Here is a 7084-nt window from a genome sequence, read left to right on the forward strand (position 1 = left end):
GTCACGAGAATACCGAGCCAGACGCCCTATACCGTGCATCCCACTGTCATTTGCAACTCAATCCGCCACCGGTAGCTGAGTGGTCAGCACGACGGAATGTCATACCTAACGGCCCGGGTTGCAATCCCCGGCTGGGTCCGAGATTTTCTCCGCTCAGGGACTGGGTGTTGTGTTGTCCTTATCATCATTATTTCATCCCCATCGACGCACAAGTCGCCGAAGTGGCGTCAATTTGACGCACCAGGCGAGCGGCATACCCGGCGGCTGGCACTAGCCACACGGAATTTCCATTTCCATTTGAGACATCAATGGTGTCAAGCGAGTGCCAGTGACTGCCGTGCCTTGGTTAGAAGCAGGCCAGCTGAATACCTTGTAAGTAGGCTGTTTAGGTTTTTATGTTGCCAACGCCACGTAGTGCTCTGTATGAAAAGTGCTGTGGGCAGTCTGTGGCTGGTTGGACTCATGGTTGGATTATTCATTAGTGTAGCGTTGGGCAGTTGGATGTGAACAACATGTAGCACTGAGCAGTTGGAGGTGTGCCGCCAGCAGTGGTGGATGTCGGGAGAGGGATGCCGGAGTTATGAGAGGTTACTATGAGCGGACGATCTGGACGTATGTCCGTCAGTAAAAGGAAATGTGTAAGACTTGATTTCATGAAATGATATATATATTATTACTTTTCAACACTATTAAGGTAAATACGTTGTTTGTTCTCTATCAAAATCTTTCATTTACTAACCATGCCGATATGTAGTTAGTGCCTTCAGTAGTTAGCATCTTTTATGTAGCTGGCAGTATTGGCGCTCCCTGTATTGCAGTAGTTCGAGTAAAGAAGATTTTTGTGAGGTAAGTGGTTCATGAAAGGTATAGGTTATTGTTAGTCAGGGCCATTATTTTGTAGGGATTATTGAAAGTCAGACTGCGTTGCGCTAAAAATATTGTGTGTCAGTTTAATGATGATCATAATAAGTAAAGAGAGAACTGTCTGAGTACGTTCAGCTTTGCTCAGTTGTTTGAAAATCAAATAACGTAAGAGTTTTTCCAGCATTGTCATTCTTTACATACAAGGGGGAAGTATCAACTTGCAAACAACCGTCTGCATCCTCGATACACTGGACTTACACATAGTGTTATGGTCTGGGGTGCGATTTCGCACGACAGTAGGAGCGCTCTTGTGATCATCCCAACCACCCTGACAAATTTCTGCGTCAGTCTGGTGATTCGACCTGTTGTGCTGCCACTGGTGAACAGCATTCCAGGGGGTGTCTTCCAAGAGAATAACGCTCGCGACGTACCACTGTTGCAACCCAACAAGCTCTACGGAGCGTCGACATGTTACTTTGACCTGCGCGAGCACCAGATCTGTCTCCAATAGAGCATTTGTGGGGCATCATCGGATGACAACCGCAACGTCATCCACAAACAGCATTAATGTCTCCTGTATTGACTGTATCGATAATGAAATGCAACATGCATGGGAGTCCAGCCCAGAAACTGATCTCTGGCACCTGTACAACACAACGCATCACGTTCCATGCATTCAACTTTTGGCGGTTACGCCGGTTATTGATGTACCAGCATTTTAAAATTTTCAATGGCATACCTCGTCCTTCCATTAACCTGTGATCTTGCAGTATTAAGCACTTAAATATGTTTCCCACACAACTGTGGTCCCAAAATTTCATTGTTGTTGTTGTGGTCTTCAGTCCTGAGACTGGTTTGATGCAGCTCTCCATGCTACCCTATCCTGTGCAAACTTCTTCATCACCCAGTACTTACTGCAACCCACATCCTTCTGAATCTGCATAGTGTATTCATGTCTTGGTCTCCCTCTACGATTTTTACTCTCCACGCTGCCCTCCGATGCTAAATTTGTGATCCCTCGATGCCTCAGAACATGTCCTACTAACCGGTCCCTTCTTTTTGTCAAGTTGTGCCACATACTCTTCCCCAATTCTATTCAATATCTCCTCATTAGTTATGTGATCTACCCACCTAATCTTCAGTACTCTTCTGTAGCACCACATTTCGATAACTTCTATTCTCTTCTTGTCCAAACCATTTATCGTCCAAGTTTCACTTCCATACATGGCTACACTCCACACAAACATTTTCAGAAAATTTCATTACTCTACACTTCTTATTTTTCGTGTTGCGAACTTTCTCCGCCAGCACAGTTGTAAATGCTGCACTTTAGTCGTCGCAGATAAAAGGGTCCATACACCAATACGTTTTGTTTCTGAACTTTCTTCCAGATTCCATCAGTACTACCTCGTGTAGGAATATGTGATACTTTTTCAAACACTCAACATAATTGTACAGGTATTCACCGTGAGCTGGCAGGTCTATGTATCCTTTCTATAGATTGGAAAGGTCAGCAAGTTTTTCCGGTTCGGCACGTTTATCACGCTGTGTCCTATGGGTCCACAACCGACAATTTTTGCACTTACATTGATGCCTCACGTCCTCGATTGTTCGTGGATTTGCATCTGCCCACATTTTCGTATTGTTCTAATTTATTCTTCTGAATCCTCCCTGATATGTAAATGCTGCACTTTTGTCGTCGCAAGTAAAAGGGTCCATACACCAGTACGTATTTGTTTCTTGACTTTCTTTCAATTTTCATCAGTACTACCTCGTATAGGGATATGTGATACTTTTTCAAACACTCAACATATTTGTACAGGCATTCACCGTGAGCTGGCAGTTCTATGTATCGTCCCTATAGATTGGAAAGGTCAGCAAGTTTTTTTCCAGTTCGGCACGTTTATCACGCTATTCGCGGAAGGTGTTGTTATTGTGACTTAGCAGGCACCGTGGGCGGGCCGGGAGGCGCGCCCCCGTGACCGCGTCTCGTCCCGGGCCGAGTTGTGACTGCCCACGTATGACCTGGCCGCGACACGTGCACGACTACAAAGGTCAGGAGCCAGCTGCCAGCCGTGGGCCGCGAGCCGTGGGCCGAAGGCCGTGCGGCGCTGGCCGCGCGGAACCGTTCGCAGGGGGCAGGCCGCCCCGTGGTCAGCCATACTAACAAGGGAACCTCTCCAACGCACCCCCCTCAGATTTAGTTGGCACAGTGGATAGGCCTTGAAAAACCGATCACAGATCAATCGAGAAAACAGGAAGAAGTTGTGTGGAACTATGAAAAAAAGAAAGCAAAATATACAAACTGAATAGTCTATGCGCAAGATAGGCAACATCAGGGATAACCTGAACTCAGGAGCGTTGTGGTCCCGTGGTTAGCGTGGGCAGCTGCGGAACGAGAGGTCCTTGGTTCAAGCCTTCCGTCGAGTGAAAATTTACTTTTTTTATTTTCTTTAAGTTATGATCTGTCCGTTCGTTCATTGACGTCTCTGTTCACTGTAATAAGTTTAGTGTCTATGTTTTGCGACCGCACAGCAACACCGTGCGAATGGTAGACGAAAGGACGTGCCTCTCCAATGGGAACCGAAAACATTTGATCGCAAAGTCACACGTCAACCGATTCCTCCACAGGAAACAACGTCTGATGTATTCTATACGACACTGGTGACGACATGTGCGTCACATTACAGGAATATATTGACGACCCACCCAACTTGTGACTGGAGTCGCATTCGGGAGGACGACGGTTCAATCCCGTCTCCAGCCATCCTGATTTAGGTTTTCCGTGATTTCCCTAAATCGTTTCAGGCAAATGCCGGGATGGTTCCTTTGAAAGGGCACAGCCGATTTCCTTCCCAATCCTTCCCCAACCAGAGCTTGCGCTCCGTCTCTAATGACCTCGTTGTCGACGGGACGTTAAACACTAACCACCACCACCACCACCACCTGTGCACTTGGCGAATGGGTAAAAAAGATTCTTCTACCCCGCCCGATTTAGGTTGTCTTGTGGATGTGATAATCACTCCCAAAAAACTGATGAAAACGTAAGAGTTTGTGACATAAACTGCAACAAATGAATGCAACAGTTTCACAGTCGCACAGTTTTCCCTGTGCTCTGTCAAAAATGTGTTTTTAACGTTTTCCAATTTTTCCTTTTGTAGACCGTCAAATCCTGCAAATGTGCAAACAAATCTGAACATGTCCTGGAATTTTGGAGAGCGAAGTTGATTATGTGTGAGTGCCTGACCTTTGATAATTGTCTGAAAATTAAAAATTAAACTATTCATTCGAGGGAGGACTTGAACCAAGTATCTCTCGTTCCGCAGCTGCTCACGCTAACCACGTGACCACGGCTTTCCTGTGCTCTCATTATCCTTGATGTTGCTTATCTTGCACTTGGACTACTCAGTTTGTATATTTTGCTTATTTTTTTCATAGTTCCACACAACATCTTCCTGTTTCCTCGGTTGATCTGTGATCAGTTTCTCAAGGCCTATCCCCTGTGCCAACTTATAACTAAATCTGAGGGGGGTGCGATGGGGAGGTTCCCTTGTAAGGCGAGGCGGTGGCGGTGCTTGCACAGCCAACCGAAGTCTACTTGTCTCTCCAGTTTGTCATCGTTACCCACTCGCCAACATATGCAGCAAGTAACTCTCAGAGAGAAATGAGGATAAACTTAGTGAAGAATAACTCAGAATAGACTGACAACAGCAGGCCACGACGTTCGGAACGCCGATCTACTGCACACTTCGTACACTCGTACTACTCCACGAGGACAACAAAATGTGTAAGCAGTAGCGTGTACTTCTAAGGCGTTATTGAGAAAATCGCAAGACAATTTCCGTCGCCAAATATGTACCTGTGAGTGGTCGTATTTACCATGAAGTGCTGGCAGCAGAGTGGCAAAGCAATGCGTTGAGTTTTTTAGGCGACAGGAGGTTAAGAAAATCCGATATGACGCATTTGCAATGAGAAACATAGGAGATAGTAGAGCTTTATTGAAAAAATCATGCGGGTAGAGAATAGCTGAACAAGCTGTGTTCGGGACGACAGCAGAGTACGTTCCCTTCCAATTCAGAAATTTTGACAATTTTTTTCTATATTAATACGAAGACGTCAGAATGCAGGTGTTTGTGTAATGCTTAAGATGGAAGTAGGAGTTGTGAAGGTTGCTGATGATGAGGACTTTGAAAAGCTGAAACAGTTGCTTGATAACAATAATGGTTGGAAACTAGATTACAGTAAGGATGCTCTCACAGTCTGGACTAAATCAGCGGTGGGCACAAAATTCAAAATGATAAAGGTGTGGACAACTTTTGCTGATGTAGTTCCTCTTGACTTGCATGATCCTGATTATAGAAGAATCTGGGATTTGAATATGATCTAAATCTCATGATATTGGTTACCTGAATCCCAATAATGACGTTGGATATTATGCAATGTCTTGCCCAGCTCCTCTCAAGAATAGAGGCTTTGTACTACAGAGGTCATGGCTTGACACAGGTCAAGAACAATATATCAAAAATCACTCTGTGCACCACAAAAAACATCCACCAAGGAAAGAAAATGTGCGTGAAAAAAAAGTGGCTAGCGTTCAAACCCTGTAAGCGCTGGGTTGCTGGATCGAGTCCCGCTCGTCAGTTTTTTTTAAAATTTGTTACATAGTCATTTTCTTTACTATTTATATTACAATTTATGTAATGGGAAAAATACGTGTAATCGGATGGACATTTATTAAATTTACAATGTTATTTGGCAGTCTACAAATTTTTATTATCACAAATAATATAATATTAATAACTACCGACTAGTAAAGGAACAAACGCATAAAGTGATAGTGAAAATGTATGCTTGTCCGTGTCTTCAAAATTGTTCGTGTTTAATCGAAAAAGAACGAGAAATTGCTTCTCGTGAAGACGCTATTAAAATACACTTCATACTGCATGACCAATGACCAACTCCGATTTTTAAGGAAATGCTCCGTCATGCATCGTTTGCTTCCAAATTATTGGCTGAAAGAGAGGTTTTTGAAAATGTTAACGAGGTTTGTTTTTCCACGGAAAAACTCAAAAGACCTTGCTTGTGCGGAAGAATAGCATTTATTCAATGCAGCTGGTGCCGTTTAACTTTGTTTTTCATGTTTTTACGAAAAATACCATCCGACGACGATAAATTGTACATCTTTCGAAAGACGCCTGTGCCGGTCAAAACGTGGAGGTAACAAGTCGTTTCGGACTCCTTCCAGGTATAAGGGAGTTCTCAAATCACGGAGAAGCATACATTTTCAGTATCACTTTATACGTTTGGCCGTTTAATAGTCGGTAGTTCTGAATATTATATTATTTGTGATAATACAAATTTGTAGACTGCCAAATAACATTGTAAATTAAATAAAAGTCCATCCGATTACGCGTATTGCAATATAAATAGCAAATAAAATGACTGTGTTAGAAATAAAAAAAAGACGAGCGGGACTCGATCCAGCGATTACAGGACTTGAACGCTAACCACTTCTTTCTTTTTTTTAAAAAAAATCATTTTGATCTATATTGTTCATTGAATTTGTTCGGGGCGGACGTCCGATGACACTCTTTTAGGTTCTACGTCATTCCTTTCACTCAGTTTTTTTCGTTACAGAGGGTGAGCTACCGTGAAGGGGACCACTTTTTTTTTTATTACTCATTTTGTTCGATGTAATTCGTTGCGTTTGGTCGAGGCGACGTCACAAGACGTCCGTTCAAATTGATCGTTGGTTCATTGACTCAGTTTTTTTTTTTTATTACAGAGAACGCGCAGCCCTCTGACCGAACACGCTGAGCTACCGAGCCGGCAAAAATGTGGAACGCTTCACGATTTTGCGTGTCATCCTTGCGCAGGGGCCATGCTAATCATCTCTGTCTCGTTCCAATTTTAGTATATCTACTGCCGAAGCAAGTACACTACTCGGCTGCCAGCGCTTCATGGTAAAAACGACCACTCACAGGTATATATTTGACGAGCGAAATTATCTTGCGATTTTCTCAATAACGTTTGAGAAGTAGGCGCTACACATTTTGTTGTCCTCGTACAGTACTACGAGTGTACGAAGTTTACAGTAAAACCGAGTTCCAAACGTCGTGCTCTCCCCTTGTGAGTTCACAAAAAAGACGTGGTATAACGACGTGCGCGTATACAGATGGCGGTAGTCCCACGCACACAAGTTATAAAAGCACAGTGCAAT

The 7084-nt window shown here is 43.7% G+C and overlaps 1 non-coding gene across 1 annotated transcript; it reads right to left on the reverse strand.

The window, feature by feature from the left end:
• Positions 1–6695: 6695 nt before the first annotated feature.
• Positions 6696–6798, reverse strand: LOC126279726 (U6 spliceosomal RNA). The gene has a single exon (XR_007551190.1). It is a non-coding gene; the product is annotated as a U6 spliceosomal RNA (small nuclear RNA).
• Positions 6799–7084: the final 286 nt, after the last annotated feature.

The sequence above is a fragment of the Schistocerca gregaria genome, chromosome 6, assembly GCF_023897955.1.
Source record: "Schistocerca gregaria isolate iqSchGreg1 chromosome 6, iqSchGreg1.2, whole genome shotgun sequence".
NCBI lineage: Eukaryota > Metazoa > Arthropoda > Insecta > Orthoptera > Acrididae > Schistocerca > Schistocerca gregaria.